At 46.5% G+C, this 20,868-nt stretch overlaps 1 pseudogene; it reads left to right on the forward strand.

Annotated features, from left to right (window-relative positions):
* Positions 1-18,885: 18,885 nt before the first annotated feature.
* LOC132017484 (chromobox protein homolog 3-like) lies at positions 18,886-19,411 on the forward strand (annotated as a pseudogene).
* The last annotated feature ends 1,457 nt before the right edge of the window (positions 19,412-20,868 follow it).

Below are 20,868 nucleotides of genomic sequence, written 5' to 3' on the forward strand. Positions count from 1 at the left end.
AAAAAGCTGTGCGTCCGGTCACTTATTTCTCTAAAATTATCTCATTGCCTGGCAATCAGTCTTCTCTCGTATACTTGTCCTAGCACATCATGTACCTGGGAAATGTACACAGATGTGAAGGAGGACCCAAAAAAGTAGTTAATATTAAAAAAATACATTGTGCATTTTGGCTTCACATGTTAAACTTTTTTTAAGAAAAAAAAGTTGCATGAATGGAAAAAAAAATCTGTATACAGTATCTGTAAAATTGTCTTACCTGTTCCAATTTCTTGCTCATACCCCACTCAGACTAGAATTAAATATGGTGCATGGCCGTATTCAGACACCTGAGAGACCAGCGGTTGATACTTTGGTTTGAAGCACCTCACCTTTTCTCTCCAAGCGAACACTATCATATTGCATTCTTACTGAGGATTTTGTCCAACCGTATGTTGCCATGAATTAACTCTACCACCTCTCTTCTCAAGAATCAAAACCAGTTTGATTTGGGAACCTTCCCCTTTCCAAATGAAATAGAGACACAGTACTTAACTTTTCTTGGTGTTTGTAGATAATTGCCTTGTGTATTCCATTTAAAACCGTAATCTAGTTTGTAAAAGAGATGGTGACGCATGTAAATAAAGCATCAGTGACACTCTGTCTCACTCCAAGAAGTCTTTTGTTCTCCCTTCCCCTTTCTTGAACTCCTGATGAGAAAGGCTGCATTTCTGTCAGGGTCTTCCGCTGGAATGACTTCACAGGCTGGGAGAGGCATAAAGCTGAGAGGCTCTGCCCTGAGCCCTCTAAATGGAATGATCTAGCAAACTTTCTCTCCAGACAACTTGTGAGCTCTACAGCCAGACAGTTGAATAAAAGCAGATCTGATCTATGGCCTTGTTCATGGTGGCAGATGGCCACTTGGGTGTGCATGGCGGCGTGCTGTCCAGGAGTGGCTTTTAGGTAGGGAGCCAGATTTAGACTCTCTGCCTTTACTGAGTGTCAGAGATTTTGACCTGTCAAAGCTTAGGCTCCAATAAGTTCCCCTCATGTCAGTGCCAAGAGTGAACATTGGTCCCCAGAGAGCCCTCCTGCATATTGAAAATCAGGTTCAGTATTTCAGGCCTCCGCTGGCAACAGCAAAACTAGTTGCTCCATGTGAACATCGAGGGCCTCTCAGTAAAGTGAGGAGGAACCCCCACGCTATGGTCAAACTACCCCTCATAGCTTGGGTGGTAGTCTTCATTGTAATAGATGTAAAAATTACTCCGCTTTGAGAAATTCCCTGGGATTGGGTTCAGAGTCCCAGGGAACACGATGGACTCCATTCAGATCAAGTGAATAAATACTTTAAAGTCTGCCCTTTGGGAAAAAAAATAAATAAAGTTTGCCCTTCAGGATAAATTTTATATTGGTGGAGAGTCATGCTTTCTGAAGTGTCCTTTCCGTGGTTTTAATTACCTATGAAGGCAGAATCTCACCATCTTCTAACTCCAAAGCCAAGTGGGAGAAAGTTATTTCACTTGGGATGGCTTCTCAGCTTCTACTTTGTTTCCCAAAAGATTGAAGATGGAAACCTAACACTAGTTATCATCAGAGTCTCAACAGAGAGTTCTCCCAAACCAAGTAGAAATTCAACCAAAAACTAATTAAAGTTAATGATCAACTATTAACTAAGTGAAGTGTGGCCGTGGGCCAGACTCTGCGATGAGCACCAGGCAAACCAGGCTGTGGGCCCTGCCCCCAGGAGTTTGTATTCCAGGTGTGTCTGCTCCACTTGGATGCATAAAGGGCTAACTCTTGCGGACTCCCTGCTTCAGCTTCTTGGTGAAAAGTGGAAGAATTTGGACTGATCTCCATAACACCTTAGGGATTTGATTTTGCAAATCCAATTCAAGGAATGAGGGCAAACCTTGAAGCTAGCAAATGTGACATGCATCAATCAAGTCGCCCATTGCATAGCCAGAATGCAGGGCCGGAAGGCAGAATTCACAGCCACTGTCTCCACCCCTTCCGGCACAGCCAGAGCCCTGGGACGGTAAAGTAGGGAGATGGCTATGGAGAAATAGGCAACAGGAGGGGGAGCGTGTTGGAAGTGTGGATGGAGGTGATGAAAGGAGCATTGGGAAGGGGACCCTCCCTCGCTCTGCTTTTATCTCCATCTAAGCAGCAATGGAGCTGGGTCTGAGGACTGGACACCTTTGGAACTGGAGGAAGAGGAGACCCTCCCTGGGATTTTCTTAATTTGAATATCACAAGAGGAAAGCCATCAGCAATAGTAAGACCTGAGAAAAGATCGTGTGCGTGGTTCTGCCTCGTGTCTGCCATGTAAGTGGCTCGAAACTGCACGTTTGCCTGCCTTCTCTGAGGACCTTCTAGAAACACTATAAACTCAGGGAAGAAAAGTGTCAATGCCCTTCTTAGGTTGATCGAGGACTTCCTCCAAGACCTACCTTCATCTGTCTCAGCAGCACCTACCATGCAGGCACGGTCTTTGTCCCAGACAGAGGGGAGTAAAGGGGCCGAAGTGAGACGTAGGACTGCTGGCGTGAGTTCTCGCGTGGATGAATCCTGCCAACGCTGCTCAGGGCACGATGGGACAGAGGAAGTAAAGCCGTGGGAGCCCAGAGGAAGGGGACGTTTGAGGGAGAAGGTAGAAATGGGTCGGGTTTTCTAGCTTAAGTGATGAAATTGCAGGGACAGAGGCGGCAACAAGATTGGAACATTTCTGGGAGATAGTGAGTACTGGGCTTGTTTGGGGCTTAAAGAGCTCAAAGAAGATCAGTGAGAAGTCAGGCAAGAAAAATGGGCTGCCAGAAAATTCCAGAACAGCGTCTTGGACTCTGAGAGTGGAATGGGAAGAGAGCAGGGCAGGCTGCTGTTTCGAGTGGCCTTTAGAAAGGGCACACTGTGGGAGGTGGGTCCTAGGAGGAAGCTGTTGAGGAAACGAGAAGTCATGGTTTTTCTGGAACTATTTTCACAACATGCTGCCCACAGAAAATGATGACGTGTATTGCCCACGGGGATGACAGAGGAAGCTGCTCCGGGTCCCAGACCTCTGATGGGCCCTAGAGGCTGCCCCAAGGGCTGACAGATCTCAGCATCCCTGTGACTTTACAACTGAGACCAAAGCCCTGATCTAGTGAAATCACAAAAAACTCCGTTAAGTCTGGGGGTGCAGGCAAGGGACCAGGCTTTCAACTCTTCACCTTCAGTACAAGTTTACTTTATCAAAGTGGGAGTGCGTTTCTTTCATAAAGATAAATACAGTTTCATGCCAGCATCTGTCCCCAGAAGACAAATGTCCATTGTATCTGGCAACTGGGTTATGAACATTTTTGGCAAAATTATCTTCGTTTTGTTGCACTGTATTTTTAAATACTTTGAAAGGGAATTCATGCACAAGATTCAAAAGCCAGAAAGCAGATAGATATGCACAGGAAATGTTTTCCTCCTGTCCCTGTCTAGTTCTCTGCCTCTTAGTGTTCATCCTTCCAGAATTTCTTATGCACCTACAACCAATAAAAACACAAATTCTTTTTCCTCCCTTTTTAAATTTTTTTTGAAAAATATTTCTTTATTAGAGAGAGAGCAGGCATGGGTGGGGGGAGAGGGAGAAGCAGACTCCCTGCTGAGCAGAGAGCACAACTTGGGGCTCTATCCCAGGACCCCAGGATTATGACCTGAGCTGAAGGCAGATGCTTAATGGACTGAGCCACTAGTACATTAGACACGCTGTCAGGCACCTTACTGTGTTAATAAGTTTCTCACACAGAGAGAAAACACCAGTACAGAGAAAGCCTCCTCATTTTTATACTTATGTAGTATTATTGCATTATTATATCTAGCTCATGGAACCAGGGGTCCCTTATTGATAGATAACATTGTTTACTTTTTTTAAAGATTTTTTAATTTATTTATTTGACAAAGATCACAAGTAGGCAGAGAGGCAGGCAGAGAGAGGGGAGTGGGAGAAGCAGGCCCCCGCTGAGCAGAGAGCCCGATGCAGGACTCGATCCCAGGACCCTGGGACCATGACCTGAGTCTGAGGCAGAGGCTTTAACCCACTGAGCCACCCAGGCACCCCTAGATAACATTGTTTCTAAATGCACATTATTATCAGCAACACTGCAGTGAATAATCTTATACACATTACATACACACGTAAGAATCTCTGTAGGACTGATGGTCACACTTGGGATTGCTGGGCCAAAGGATACACATATATTTGCAATTTTCACAGAGACTGCCCAAGTTGCCCTACAAGGTACCAAGTCACATCACCAACAATGCAGGACAACTTCTGTTTTCTCACATCCTCATATTTTTAATGTTTTAAAAATTAAATTGGAAGTCCATCTTTCCCTCTCCCCCTCCAGGCTTCCTTAAGTCCTACCTTAAGGACGGGGGCGGGGGACTGGTGAGAGGGAGGGGGGCAAGAGGGCAAGAGGGAGAGGCTTTGGGAGGCCACATCGGGCAGCCCAGCCACCCTCACCCTGCTGGTTGGGGGGGGGGGGGGGTCCCCGGCCTCGGTCGAGCTCTCATCCTTGTGCCAGCAGGCTGGCGATTGTGCTGCCAACCTGTCCATCCGGTCTGGCCACGGGCTCCACCCCTCACGCCACCAGCTTGGACCGCCCAGCCTCAGGGTCAGCCACCTGACCTCGCAGCTGTGCTCCCTCACCTCCCAGAATTCCAGAGGGAGCTGTCACCCGAAAGAGACAAGTCTGGTCTCTTTGGCACCAAACCCCACACCTAGACCTATTCATAGCAAGATTGCACAACCAGCTGGAGAGCAGCCCGGCTGGGCAAGGGGAGACTGGGGCCACATGGGGGCCGGGCCCTGCCCCATTGGTGCCCCAGGCTGGCCTTCCAGCTTTCAGAGCAAGGCTGTCCCTGGGGGGTTCAGCGACCTCAGAAGTCCGACTGGCTTCTCCTCCTAAGTGGGAGAAACTTGCTCTTCCAGAGGAAAGGCTCTCACAGTCTCCCATAGCCTGGTGCTCCGGGAACCCTCCTGTGGTCCTCCCGGGCAGGTTGGCACCTGGTGTGTGTGTGTATGGTGGGGGGCCTCCTTAGTTAACACAGAAACCAGGAGGCAGGCTTTTACACAAGAGGAAACTGAGTCACTTAATGACTAAGCCCTTTATGCCTTTGTGGGGAGCCAGTATCACAAAGTAGGAGAGGGAAACTTAACTGTGGAATGGGACAGACCTTGATCTGTGCCCGGCCCTGCCTACTCTCTAGCTGAATGACGATAGATGAGTCAGTTCACTTCTCTGAGCCTCTGTTTTCTCTCCTGTGAAATGGGAGCAAGGCTGCCTGGGTTGTGAGTTGTGAGGATCATCTGAGCGAGCCCGTGAGGTTCCGCAGCCCGCTTCCACATGGCGGAAGACCCTCGTCCAAAGTTTTCTCTCTCTAGACACAGCCCATTGGCCCACGCACTGCGGGATGTGGGAATTTTTTTTTCTTAATTAAAGTACAGTTAGCCCATGATGTTAAATGGTTCCAGGTGTACAACACGGTGATTCAACAAGTTTCTCTGTTACGCGGTGCTCCCCACAAGAACAGCTACCGTCTGTGACAATTCCATTGACTAGAGCCCCTACCCTGTGCCTTTCATCCTGGTGACTTGTTCATTCCAACTGGAAGCTGGTGCCTCCCGCTCCCCCTCACCCACTCTCCCGTCTCCCCCCGCCCCTTGCCTCCTGCAAACCATCAGTTTGTTCTCTATTTATAGGTCTGATGCTGCTTTTTGTTTGTTTGTTTGTTCATTTGCTTTGTGTGGGGTGTTGGTTTTTATGATATGAAAACATAAAACCAACTTGGACATATCAAAGAACCTCATCAGGATAATTAGATTGTGCAGTAACTACGCATCAAAGGTAACAGCCAACTTGTAAGGTTTTCCTGCTCTCGGTTTCTTTGATGTCCTTTGGGATCTGTGGGCAGCCCCTGTGCCGTGTCCCGTAGAGTCATTCCCATTATCCCAAAGAACTCAATTGTCATGGCAAGAGAGTATTGGAAGATGTGTTCCTGGTCCTGGCTTGGTCACTAAACTGTGGCCTTGAGGGAGTCATGTTCCCACTCCCCCATGTCTCTGGCCTTCGGCCTCCCCATCTACAAAGTCTACTTGGTGAATACTCTGTACTGCGTAAGGCTAGCACGATGAGTCCAGATGAGCAGCCCCCAGTTTACAAACCACCAAGCAAGTAAGAACCACAGATGTTTTTCTGAGTCAGGAAGTTGGCAAATGTTAATACATTCATTTTCCAAAAGGGAAACAGAGTCCAAAGTGGGCTTCAAGGTTCGCAGTTTCTTGCTACAAGCCAGTCCTCGGCCCCAGAGGGCCTCCAGTGCCACACACGTCAGGCCTGGAGAGCCTGGGGCGGGAGTTGGGGTCCAGCGCCCCCTAAGGAGGGGAGGAAAGAAATGGAAACAGGGAAAGGCTGGCAGGGAGAAACAGGATGGAGGCCCGGCAGGGGGGGCGGCAGGCAGGGAGAGCGGGACGGAGCAGCTCGTAGCCCTCCACAGACATCAGCCCTAGAGCCCGGCTCACCAGCGAGCCACTCTCTCCAATCTCAAGAAGTCTCAAGAAGTAGAATGACACAGGAGTGGGCCCGCTGGGAAGTCTCTCGGACAGACACAGGAAGCCAGGCCCAACCCCTGCTAGTTTAAAGGCTACCAGGAAAGGCAGCAGGCTGGGGCCTGCCAGTGTAAGGACTGGAACCTGACCCTGGGGATGTGCGTGCCCGTGTGTGTGTGTGTGTGTGTGTGTGTGTGTGTGTGTGTGTGTGGCGGAGGCGGGAGGAGGATCAGACCTCTGAGTTGCCATCTCCAGGATGGGCTAGGATGGCATTTCTTCCACAGACAGACCCCTTCCTGCCCAGGGCACTCCAGTGGCCCTGTGAGGTGTTTGGAGAAGAACTGAAATAAAGAGAAGCTCCCTGTGTGCTTTGAAACAAATTGCTGTATTTGTACCTCCCTGAGTGTGAGGGCTCTGGCCTCCTCCCTCAGGCTCAGGCCACCTCCCTTGGGCCGGCTCTGCCCAGGGCCAGCTCCGCCGTGGGGGAAGGAGAGGAAATGTCGCTCAGGCCTGATTTTGTACGTTCAGCTTCTTGTTGATAGAAACCACTTGTTCATGACGGAACTCAAAGCAGATAAAACTTGCATCATGAGACAACAGTCCTCTGCAGGAGCCCGTGGACTTCGGAGTCAGACGCGGCCGTGGAGCGTGGAGCCAGCCCTCACCACTCACGGTCTGGGGCCATGTCTGTTTTCTGGACATAATAATCGTACCTCCCTTTAGGATTCTTACGAGGATTAGAGCTAGCTCATACCAACACCTTACTTATTTACCCTATAATTCAGTGTATACTTACCGAGGGCCTACTGTGTGACCGCGCTCAGCCCGTTAGTGTGACGGGAGAATGACCACCAGGGAGCTTCTGTTTAATGAGGTATTTGAAAGAAGGAAGGAAGGAAGGAAGGAAGGAAGGAAAGAAAGAAAAAAGGAAAGAAAAGAGCTCAGGCATTGGAAAAAGAAAAGGAAGGAGATGAATAGGCTGTTGGCTTTGCCTGTGTAACCTTAGTCAGGTCACCTAATGCCCTCTGCCTCTGTTTTCTCATCGGCAAGATGGCGACGACAATCACAGGTCTACCCGGCCTTGTTAATGTGAGCTTTAAATGAGATGATCCATGACGGAGCTTAGACCCTGGCAGAGAGTAGGTGCTGGATGAACTTAGCTATATTGATTAATTCACTGGAATTGCTCAATAAATCATAGACCACAGATTTTGTAACTAGGTCTCTAAACTATAGTCACTATACCTTCCCATTGGAAGGAAAGCAGATTTGTCAAAACGGGCCCCTGGGATCATGTGTATCAGGAAAGCGTGAAGAGAGCTTGGTGAAAATCCTGATTCCTTGGGTCCATTTCAGAAGTGCTGAATTAGCATCCAATGGGGTATAAAAGTGCCTTTTCACAAACACCGGTTCTCACAATTCTGAAGTACACTGAAGTTTGAAAATTTCTGGGGGGTAACAGGTAAAAACGCTCATCCACTGAGGGGCTTTCTCTGTGGCGGGCAGAGTAATGGTCCCCCAGTGATGTCCATGTTCCAATCCCTGGAACCTACGACTGTGTTAGGGTTATAAGGGGGAGTTCAGGTCCTAATTAATGAACTTTAAAATAAGGAGATTACCTGCGCGATGTAATCCGCATGTCTTTAAACGGAGGAGAGGGTGACAAGAAGAGTGGCAAAGTGAGGAAGACTCCGGTGGCTTCGAAGATGAAGACAGGCCCACAAGCCAGAAATGTGCGAAGCTTCTAGAAACTGGAGAAGACAAGAAAATGGATTCTTACCTAGAACCTCCAGAAGGAACACGGTCCTGCTTGATTTTAGCCCGGGAGACCCATTCTGGACCTCCGACCTCTAGAATCATCAAATACTTGTGCTGTTTTAAGCCACAGGAAAGGAATATGCTCTCTTCAAGTACACTGGACTCATGCCACTTGGTCTGAGCCCATGAGGCTCAGCCATGAGCGGTGGGTGGGTGGCACCTTGACTCAGGGGAGCCACAAGGGAAAGGGACCAGCTGCGCAGTTCTGGGTTGTTCTCATGGCTTTGCTGACCCTTTCTGCCATTCGTTCCTTCTGCATTTACTGTCTGGTGCTCAGGAAGGCTACTGAGCAAGGCTCACGTACATCAGGAGGGCTCGGAGGGTCTACAAACTACAAATAATCTGGAGGCTCAGGAGATCTCTAGCAGAGTTCCTACCTCAACGAAGAGAGCCTGAAGCACCCAAGGAAAGGGAAAGAACATGCTGGGAACATCCCCCACGCCCAGATTCTCTGGAGACGGGAACATGAAAGGCCGTTCTCAAACCCGAGAGGGGGCATTGCAGGGTCTTCTGCATCCCTCAGTTCTTTGCTCTCCCTGAGCGTGCCCCGCCCCCACCCCCCCACCCCCCCCCCCCCGCCCTGGACTAGCCTGCACCCCTCTTTTCCCCTCCCCCTCCCTGCCCTGCCACCTCCTTCCTTCCCTGCTCTTGGGCCTGCGGAGACCTCCTGGGCAGCAGGCACTGTATTGATGGGCTTACACGCATCATCTTTTTTTTTCTTCTGATTTTATAATGAAAATCTTCAAACACACAGAAAAGTTGAAAGAATGATTACCCATATATCTTTCACCTAGATTCAATAATTCTGAACACTTGCCGTGTTTGTTTTATGTATTTCTGTATGCGTGTATATAATATAACACAGGTATTTATGGTTGGGCTTTTTTTTTTTTTTAAAGATTTTGTTTATTTATTTGAGAGAGAGAGACAGAGAGCATGAGTGGAGGGTGAGGGGGAGGAGCAGATTCCCCCTGAGCAGGGAGCCCAGTGAGGTGGGGCTCGATCCCAGGACCCTGAGATTATGACCAGAGCTGAAGGCGCCCCTATATGGTTTTGTTTTTGCCAAATCTCTTGACAGTTCAGCCATCATAACACCCTTAATACCTCAGCACATATCTTTCAAACTGCATCATCTCCCCACAAAGTCAGTACTGTTTTTGGCCCCATTTTATACCTGAAATATTTGAATGTAAGAATCTGAGGTTGTAGGAAAATTACCTGGCCAGAATCACACAGACAATAAATAATGGACATGAGATGTGAACCCAAGTTCTCATCCTGTCTTCTATTTAAATGGCTCTAGAGCTCAGAATTATGGTCATCCCAGCAAGCATATGGTTCTGGCGTTGGGTTTCTTTCCATGAGAAAACTCGAAGGATTTCAGAGAGACAAAATTTTATCTTAATATCCCTTAAGGTCAAAGCTACCACTTCCCAAGAGGTTAGGTAAATTGCAAGATGTCGAGTTACTAGAAAAGTTGTTCCGGGTGCAAGCTCCAGAAGGACGGATCATTAAGGCAGCCACGCCCACTGCCCCTGGGAGGAGGGAGCACTTTGGAGCACCCCCAATACACACCCGAAAGTTCTCCCATCCCAAATCGCTATGACATCTTCCTAGTTGCCTACTCACTAAATAGACGAATAGGACCTCACCCACTTTTACTATTTGACATTCTGTTGGTTTTTTTTTTTTTTTTAATTTATTAGAGAGAAAGAGAGCATGAGCAGGGGGAGGGGCAGAGAGAGCGAAACAGACTCCCCTCAATCAAACAGACAGGGCTCAATCCCAGAACCCCGGGATCACAACATGAGCCAAAAGCAGATGCTTAACCAATGGAGCCACCCAGGTGCCCCACTATTTGACATTCTTAAAGTCTTATTTTATTTTTTAAAGATTTTTTTCAGAGTTCATCTCTTTACCCAAGGTGGGGCTTTAAACAGAGCCAGCCAGGCACCCCCTTACCGTGTTCAAGCTTTACATTTCAGAAACGGTGAAATATAGATCTGTTCAATAAAAAAACAAAATAAAAAAAGGAGGGGACACTTGGCTCGCTCAGTTGGAAGAACATGTAACTCTTGATCTGGGGTCAGGAGTTAGAGCCCAAGTCACTACAGAGCAGGAGACAGGCCAATTGTCCTCATTTTACTGGTAGAAACTCCAAGGCATGCAAGGGCCTGCTCACAAAGGAATTTAATTCCCAAATAATGAGAAAAGCTGAATAATGGGCCTCAAAATGCAGGGTGTTTGCCACGTGAACCCAGACAACCTGGGAGGCTTGTTTAAAATACAAACTCCCAGGGCTCCTGGGTGACTCAGTGGGTTAAAGCCTCTGCCTTCGGCTCAGGTCTTGATCTCAGGTTCCTGGGATCCAGCCCCACATCGGGCTCTCTGCTCAGCAGGGAGCCTGCTTCCCTTCCTCTCTCTCTGCCTGCCTCTCTGCCTATTTGTGATCTCTGTCTGTCAAATAAATAAATAAACCTTTAAAAAAAAAATACAAACTCCAGGGTTCATCAAGGAATCAGATCACCTGGGGATGGGGCCCTCTTAACACCTTACCCAAGTGACTGTTGCCAACGCAAGTCAGAGAACTAGTAGCCAAATTCCCAGACTACTACACTGTACTCGGCTACAATACTCAACCTAATACGACATCGTACTATACTTTGGGACTCCCTGCCAAATTGCTCTACTGTCCCAGTGACCCATTTGTAAAAATTCTGAGCCATTAATTTTTTAACTTTTAAAAATCTGTTTTAATTTACCTATCGTAAAATCCACTCCTTAGGGTATATGGTTCTATGAGTTTTAAAAGTACGTAGAGTCGTGTAAACACCAGCACAATGAAAATACAGAATAGGTTCTCACCCCACAAAACTCCTTTGTGTCACTCACTCCCTTCTGGTCAAATCTTTCTCAAAATTTACCTCTGCTACTACCTCTCTGTTCCTAGTCCTATAGTTTTGCCTCTTCCGGAATGTCATATAAATGGAATCCTACAGTCCGTAGCCTTTTGAGTCTGGCTCTTTCCATTCTGCATAAAGCACCTGTAGCAGGTTACAGTCTTTCATTCCTTTTGTTGCCGAGTAATTCCCTGCCGTGTGACTGTACCATGATTGTTTCTCTATTTCCCCAGCTGAGGACATTGGGGTTGTTTGTGGGCTTTGGTGATAAACTCAATGATCTGATTCTTTTCCGTGGGAGAGTCAAAATCAAACACAATGCCAGTGATGGCTCGCCATGGTTTCTGCCAGTGGGTCACCTGTTTAATGGGCCAGCTTCATTCATAGAGGACTTAAGTTTATCATTGTGATAAGCCTTCTGGTCTACCGTAAAAAACAACAGGCTCTTACAGAGTTCCTCAGAGCCTGTTTCTGACAAATGAAACGAAAGGCTCTGCACACGTCAGGCCCCCAAACTCTGAGATCACCGGGGTAAGCCTCTCTTGTCTTGGAATCTGTTGTGTCCCACGGAGGAGTCAGAGTCATCAAACACTGTTCTCTACGGTTTGTGATGCTTTTGCCCGACTGGATCTCTTTGATTTTCCAACATACCCAACAGGGAAGAAAGGAAGATATTTTTATTTGTACAACTTTGAAGATAAGGTTGTGGGAGCTCAAGGAAGCTGGTACTTGTCCAAAGTCAATGAGCCCCCTTGGTTTGGGGAGAAACCTGGTTCTTCCAGTCCTCAATCCAGTGTTGTCTGGTTTTATAAAGTTTTTTTTTTAGAGTGCTGGTTATCTCTTTAATCTGCACATTTGAGGACCAACTCTTGCTCGAAGTAAGAGGTAGGGTAGGCCGAAAGAGAGCAAAGCCAAGTTTAAATCCTCCCTTTGCTTGCCAGGTTCACAAGCTCTGGGTGCTCACAGGACAGGTGAAACCACTCCTGCCTCCTCGTTAGTGTTCAAAGCTGAGAGGTCTCAGAAGGGCTCACAACGCAAGTGGGTAAGTCACACGAGGTACCCCATAAATGGCCGCAATTATCATTCATTTGGTTTATTAGGAGAAATCTAGAGCGTGCAAACCAAGAGCACCATGGGGTGGGTAGCGCTCTGCCCGTGGGCACTGCGAGGGATTTCCGAGGCCTGACTTTTCTCTGGCGGTGATGGAGGAAACCACGGGGTTAAGGAGGAGACCTGGAAGCTGGCCCAGCTGGGGACCATGGGCTTCTAAGGAGGGGCCAGCCCTGGCACGGAGGGTGTCTCCATGGAGGAGAGCTGGGCTGAAATCTTTGTTTTTTCTTCTTTCTGAACTCAGTTTTACACCCCAGAGGGGAGTTCTTCGTGTCTGAACTTGGTGTTGGAGCCCTGGCACTGGCAGTTCCCGCAGTAAACGGCTGGCCGCTCCTTGTGGGGCAATATTGCTATTGATGTCAGGCCAAGGTGGTTAGGAAATGGGATCTTCCAAATGGGGACTCTGTGGTTTGGCCACAGCGCACTGCGCCTCCACAAGCCCAGATGGGGGTTGAGACAGTTACCCACAGGGTGGGGCAGGAGGGTGCAGCGGGCTTCCCTTCCCTTCTCTGCCCTTCCCAGCAGCCTTACTGCTGCCCTGCATCGCCTGGGTTGTGGCCTCCAACTCCAGCAAGAGAAGGGCCTGTGGAGGAATGACTGGGGCCTGAGGAGGCTCCTGAGAGCAAAAAGCAGGAGACCAGCACGGGCCCCTTCACAAGAGCCAGGTCAAGGGATGGGAAGGTGGTGGGCCTGGAGAAGGCCCAAGTAGCCTCGGCCCCCACTGGGAAGGCTTCTATGTCCACCATGAAGCCATAGGCCCCTTCTGCCCTGTCTGCCCCAAGGCCCTGGGTCCCCACCTTGACGCAGCCTTTGTCGCCCTGTATTGTAATGACCTACCCCACTGCACCCACCAGATGCAGCGATGGCCGCCGTCGGAACACCATGGGGGTGACAATGAATCTGAAGAGATCAGAGAGATCTGAAGAGAGCTTCCAGAAGGAGCCCAAGGGGCTTCTGCCCAGGGAATCCCCCTGGAAAAGCTCTCACAAAAGAACGGCAGGTAAGAGCCCTCCCTCCTGCCCTTTGAGTTTGATTTCCTTTGGATTCTCCTTTGTTTTTATTCCAGCTGGTCCCTAGAAACACTGAGTCCTGGCTTAGTTCTAGGCACATGTGATGTTTGGTTTCACAGCCACCACTGGTGTTGGAGACCTTCCTCCAGGTCTGCCGTCCCCTCTGGTCGGGCCAGCAGACCAAGTGAATTTGTTCACTGAACTCCATTACCATGTTCTTGACCATGGCATCAGGCCCGGCCGCTTTGGTGCTGAGGGAACAGGGCTCACAACAGTAAGAAGCAAGCTCTGTCCTTATAGCTCAAAGGGGGAGGCTGAAAAGGATCAAAAGCTGTTGAGGGGACACCTGGCTGGCTCTGTTGGTTACGCATCTGCTTTTGGCTCAGGCCATGATCCCCGGGTCTTGGGATCGAGTCCTGCATCAGGCTCCCTGATCAGCGGGGAGCCTGCTTCTCCCTCTGCCTGTTATTCCCCCTGCTTGTGCTTGCTCTCTCTCTTTCTCTAACAAATAAATAAATAAAATTAAAAAAAAAAAAAAAAAAGCTCCTGAGCCAGAACCCGCTGTGCACTGACTGGGTCATGGTGGAAAGGCAAGAAGAATCTAGAGCCCCTGTCCGTGGTCTAATGGGGGAGATGACCGCTAATGATGGTACAGTGGGAGAAAAGCTGGGGTGGGGTGAACGACCAAGGAGTTCCCACTTGGCAAAGCTGATGGCCCCTGTGGACGTGCCGTTAGTTCACGGGGGTGCTCCTCTTTGCCCTGACTCACGTGGGTACCCCGTCTCCCTCAGCAGGCTGAGTCTCTCCTTCCAGGCAGAGAGGCAGATGGGGCGATGTCCGGGATCCAGTCTCTAACGGATACAGTGAGACATTCAGTTGACTTGAAGAAGCTTGAATTTCCACAAACCCATTTGTTGATGTTTTTCCTCACCCTCATTGCCCGAGAGGATTGATTATACACGAAACCGTGATGTGTAGTCTATGATCTGCCTTAGAGAATTACCTCAACGTTGGCCAGCGCTTTGCATTCTAAGCCACATGGGGCTCGGGAGGTGCCTTCAGCAGGACCCAGAACTCCTGGATGACTTGTAGGCTGAGAGCACGTTCTAGAAGCAGGGGCGAGGATGCAAAGTAGGGATGAAGGGTACGGAAGAGCCCAAGCCCCTGGGCTCCAATCCCGCATCCCTGAAAGGTGCCTCTCCCACTGACTTCTGAACCCCTGGGCCTCTGTGGGCAGCCTCTGCTCCTCGGACCCTTGTCTTCTCCTCCCCATAAACCCTGAAGCCCAGGCACAGGAAGACAAGAGGTGGGACAAGTCTCCCAGCTCAGACCGGAGAGAGGAATCCTAGGCCATAGCTATTTTCAGAACGAAAATTGAAGCCCATGGTTTATTTCCTCAGCATTTAATTAGACTCCAGCACTGCACAGGGCTGCCTCCTTCCCACCCACAACCAAAAGCCTGACCAGTGGGTTTGGGAGCTGACGCCATGTCACAGGCAGGGGGGCTGGGGCCTGAAGTATTTTTACTTATGGGAGGCTTTGGAGAACAAAACAGCTTGGCCCCAAGCCAGCTAGACTAAGTCAGTTGGGAGAGGGAGGGAGCAGGAAAGCTGTTATATCATCCTTCCTTCTTTGAACCAAGTTGTAAATCTGCTTGACAGGAAATGGGGATGGAGAGGGGGAGGAGGAGGGACCTGCACTGCCTGGCTGGAGTGGGGGCTGGTTACCACCACCTTCAGAGCCTGGCTGAGGCCCAGCCCCTGTCCTCGGAGGAGGAGAAGGGTGGGGAGACTCTCATGGGGTTGGGTGAGGGGCAGGCAAGAGGGCACGCTGGGTGTGTTCAAAGCTCCCCGGGGTCAGGTTGGCTGTGGGGTGACTGTATACTCCTGTGGGTGACTTCTGGGCTGGCTTCAGGTCCTCCAAATAATACCACTCTCACAGATATACAGCTTTTAGAGCTGGAAGGAACTTTGAGACCCTTAAATGAGGATGTCAAGGACAATAGAGGGAAAATAAGTTCCTCGAAGCCACACAGCTAATGAGAACCAGAAGCGAGGATGAGGAGAGGGGTTGTGATTGTAAGATGGCTCTTCTAGAGCTCCCCTTCTTACAGCTGTTTCTTGGTTTTCATTTCCAAGCGAAAGTAGGCATAACATGCAAATATGCTTTGGGCAAAATGACACATTAATTCAATCATGTTAAGAGCTCAATAATTGATGTTTAATACTTAACTCAGGAGACATTTTGGTGAGTGGGAGACCCCCGAGCTCCGTGGAAGGCACTTCTGACCATAAGAGGTGGGAGGCAACACCCATTCATGACCAACCGAGGACTCTGCTGGCCTCAGTGTTTCTGGAGTGGGGAGGTAGAGGGAAGAAGAGACATTGATGTCTCTGAAATGGAACCAGTTTCTCCTTAGGGAGAAATGAGAACAGGAAACCTGGCTAATGGCTTCCTAGAGTCATACATTTGGGCAGTGTTTCTCCAGAAAGTCTGGATCCCAGCCTGAGGAGCCCCATCCCTTTGGGATTAAACTCTTGCTCACCTGTAGAACCATGGAACCTCCTGTTTTCCACCCTTCCTTCCCCTCCCACCAAACTCCTGAGGCCACTTCTCAAATGAGGAATCTGATGACAATAGTCTAAGACCTTCCTACACATACCAGGACCCTAATTTAAGTTAAATAATGGCTGTAGCCAACATTTATTTGATTTTTTTTTCCAAGCACTTCACTAGCATTATCTATGTCATTTTGATTATTTTTATCATCCTCTCCATTCCACAAGGAGGATATCGATGCTCAGAGAGGTTAAATAATTTGCCCCAGGTCACCTAAGTAACAGTGAGAGTCAAGACATAAACTAAGGCAGACTTATTGGACAGCCTCTGCTTCTCCTGCCTTAGACTGCTTCTTCCACTGGTGGAAACAAAATTCTTTGGAGTCCAGAGGAAGCGAGATAGAATTCCATCCAATAGCAAGAAGGAGGCCCACCCACATTGTTTATTACGAGGCACGAGGATACAAAAGGGTGAGGAGTGTCTGACTCTGGAGACTATCTGGCTGAGAGCTCGAGTTGGAGTGGGATTGTCGTGTTCTGTGCTCTGGGCCTGGTGTTTGGTGTATACCTCTGCCTCTCTGGGCCAACAGCCAAAATATCCCGTTCACTTCTCCTTGGCTGGGTCTTGGGCCATTAATACCGTATCACACCCATTCCATTCTTATATGGGTCCCCCCACTCATTTCCATGGCCTAAATCTGCCATTATTTGATGTCTGTTGAATGCAAATAATGCTGATTCTTGACACCCAGAGACAGATGACATAAGATTTTGATTGTTTTCTCTTCTCTTCCTGTTACTTCTTCCCTGCTACTTACTTTAGACATCACTCTGCCAGAGAGCACACAAGTGGAAAGAAAGCTTGCTCATTGTCAGTCAGTCTTTTGCTATAAATGAACTCTGTTAGTGGTTACCCCTAGAAGGAGACTACTGGGGAAATAGTTTGAAGCTTGTAGATTACCTTTTCTTCTGCGTATTCCCTGCATTTTGATAGCCTAGACAACATCTAAACTTTTTTCTTAGTTGGGCCTTGGCTATGTTTGAATTGTTGTGTTGTGTTTCTTGAATTACATATCATCTTTAATCCAGGACCCACCTTTGGTCAAATTCTATGATTAAAGGATATGGACAGCACTGGACTCTCGCTCTATCCAAATAAATGAGTTGATTCATGGAACATACTAGGCCCAGAGTATACACTGAATAATTATTTTATCAGTATTATAAGATTTGCCTGGAAAATAATTTTTAATATCCAAGGTATCGGGTTTTTCAATTTTTTTTCAATTTATTTGAGACAGCACAAAGTAGAGAGGAGAGTCAGAGGGAGAGGGAGACGCAGACTCTGGTGAGCAGGGAGCCCAATGTGGGGTTCAATCCCAGGACCCTGAGATCACATCCTGAGCCAAAGGTAGACACTTTGCCAACTGAACCACACAGGCACCCCAAGCTGTCAGTTTTAGTTTTAGTTTTTGTTTTTATTTTGTTGTTGTCATCCTGGGATTTTTCATTACAGCAGCCAGGACTAAATTTTAAAGAAAAGTTCCTCAAGGGCAGGAACTAAGGATGATGAAATGGAGCAGTACTAGTTATAAACTCCCAAGGGAAAGACTTCTGCTGCTATTTACCATGGACTGGCTTGTATCAGATCAATCCTCCATAAGAAAACAGCTAGAAAAACCTAGATTTTTTTTTTTTTAAACAGTGAGAAACAACTGTTTGAAAGCATTGGAGAGACACTCAGAGTCTAAGGTGTCAGGGAAAAAGGAAATACAGAGAGGTGAACAGCCAACCATATGTAGTTACTTTCCTTCATGAGGATTTGGTGGTTTGAATACATACAGAGATGCTGAGCAGGATGGCTGGCAATCTTACAGGGGTAAAGAGACAAAACTTGGGATTCAAAGCTTTCCAAAAGGAGAGGTCCTGGTAAACAGCCCAGTCTTTCAGCTGGGAATCTTAAAGGACTACACCCTGGTCACAAAAGCTAGCCTGAAAATAGACTAGCATTTACAGAGACTGAAACTCAGATCTGAATCAAATCAATCTCAGAGTAAAGAGATACTCTCCTGGCTAACTGCCTGTTTGAACCACAGTAAATCTTCCTTGGAGGAAGATGACATTATCCAGACTCTCAAATTATCACCACAATTTTTCATGCACAGGTTCTGGCATTAAGCAAACCACAACAATAAAATGGGGCACATCAAGAGATAGGAACAAAGGACTGAAAACCAAGAGAAAAAAATTCTGTAATTTAAACACACATATTGAATATGTTTTATAAATGATCTAATAAAAATCCTAGGGCTGAAATTAAGAACTCAGTGGAAGGATTTAAAAGCAGATTAGACTCAACTGAAGAGATGGTTCATGAACTTGAGTATAGACCAGAAGGAAATATGAAGACTTCACTACAATTACAACAAGATAAAAATTTTAAGAAGTACAGAAAAGGAAGACTAAGAGATATATGGGACCCAGTATAAGCATTTTTGTAATTAGAGTCCTGGTAGAGAAGGAAAGAGATAATACAGCATAAACAATTTTGGAGAGAAAATAATCTGAGGATTTTAAAAACTGACAAAAGACATAGAGCCACAGACAAATACAAGGAAAGTTACAACTAGACCCGTCATGGTAAAATAGGTGAAAAACAACTAAAGGCAATAACTGTAACTACAGCTAGTATGAAAAATAATAAGACACATTTTGATCAGAGGCACAATAATCAGACAGCCAAGTTTTCAAGTGAAAATAATGGAAGCCAAACAATAATGAAAGGATATCTTTAAAAGGCTAAAGAAAGGGATGTTACTACAGTTTGAGGGTGGGACCAGATATGTCACAGCCCTGGGAGCGGTAGCAGCCCCAGCGTGGTGAATAACAGCTCTTCAAGCCTTCACTAAAAAAAAAAAAAAAAAAAAAATCCTCCAACAAAACGACATTGCAGAAAATGGGGAAGAAAGAGAAAGGAAAGAGTAAAAAAGTAAAAGAGGCAGAGCCTGAAGAATTTGTGGTGGAAAAAGTACTGGACCAACATGTAGTAAATGGGACGGTGGAGTATTTCCTGAAGTGAAAGAGACTTACAGACACTGACAACATTTGGGAATATGAAGAAAATTTAGATCATCCAGAGTAAATTGAAGTATTTCTTAGTTCTCAGAAAGCTGGTAAAGAAAAAAGTGGCACGAAAAGGCAATCTTTATCTGACCATGAAAGTGATGATGGCAAATAAAAGAAGGAAAGAGATGCTGCAGATAAACCAAGAGGTTTTGATCCTGAATGAGTAATTGGTACTTGAGATGCCAGTGGAGAATTCATGTCTGTCATGAAATGGAAAGATTCAGACGAGGCTGACTAGCAAAAGGGGCAAGTAGGAAGTGTCCTCAAAGTGTAATTGGTTTTTACGAAGAGAGACTACCTTGGCATTCTTGTCCAGAAGATGAAGTTCAATAATTGTTTCCATTGATTTTTATAGTTATTTATAGATATATAAATCTGGGTCTTGGTTTTTTGACTTATTAGTGTGATGAAATAACGTCCTAATGAAAATCAAGTTGGTTATGTTTGTTTGGAAGTAGTATCGGGAGTTGGGGATTTTTTGGCATCTATAGCACTGGTTACTTCAAACAAATATCAGGAAAGAATATTTGAGACCATGGTATGTTATTCCCCTGCATCAGAGAACCTCTTTTCTAAATGTTGGGGGAAATCTTCAGAGTTGTTACTCAATCAGAATTTGTGTTTAACTCCTATAGGCATAAGGACTATTCTGGCTTATTTTGTTTATTTGGAGTTTTTTTGATGTGTGTATACATAAAAACACAAGTGTAAGTGGTTTTCTTTTCTTTTTTTTCTTTAAACATTCACGAAAATAAAAACAACATTTCATAACCATGGGTAAGCCCATATTTCTGGGATGCTATCATTTTTAGCAACCTAAGAAATAAATCACTTAAAGTAAATTGAAATTTTTCCTGAAGTCTTAACCTTTCAAATTTTGGAATTAATTGAAAATTTAAGTATAATGAAAACAATTTAAATGGGATGATTTAAAAGCTGCCATACCAGAATCCATATCCATACCTATAGTCCTATAAATACAAATTTATTTGCAAGATGCTGGAAGGAAAAGTTTATCACTACCAACAACTTCTCTGCCCAATGAGAAAACTAGACAAGTCTTGGTGTGTTTTAATTAGATAAGCAAAACTCAGTTAAATGGACATTGAGAGTTCCTTCTAGTGAACCATTCCTTTTCAAGAGGTTGAAATCCCTTTTCTATTTTGATTAAAAGATCATGATTCATGGAATGTCTAGGACTTCGTTCATGGAAACTTAATCATAATCAGATGCTTAGAGATGTTGGCAATTTAGGACCAGCTGGAATAAATGGGTGAACAAACTCCTATAATCTAAATTTTTTTTTTTTAAAGATATTTATTTATTTATTTATTTATTTGACAGAGAGAGATCACAAGTAGGCTGAGAGGCAGGCAGAGAGAGAGGGGGAAGCAGGCTCCTGCTGAGCAGAGAGCCCGATGTAGAGCTCGATCCCAGGACCCTGAGATCATGACCCGAGCCGAAGGCAGTGGCTCAATCCACTGAGCCACCCAGGTGCCCCTGTAATCTAAATTCTTGACCTGCATGTTTTGTCTTTACCCAAATTCATTCCTTACATGTAGGCTCACTCTTCTCAGTATTTGAATCCCTGGTTCTGCAGACACTAGGAAAAAAATAACTTTGTAGTAGTCAGAATCCAACTTAATCTTGTTTACTTTATTGTAAATACTGGTAAACAGTGGCCAATGAGTAGTTTTCGATTGAAAAAATAAATAAATAAATAAATAAATAAGGCTAAAAGAAAAGAACTGCTGACTTAAAATTCTTTACGCAGAGGAAGTATCATTCAA

Source organism: Mustela nigripes, chromosome 5, assembly GCF_022355385.1.
Source record: "Mustela nigripes isolate SB6536 chromosome 5, MUSNIG.SB6536, whole genome shotgun sequence".
NCBI classification, from domain to species: Eukaryota; Metazoa; Chordata; class Mammalia; order Carnivora; family Mustelidae; genus Mustela; species Mustela nigripes.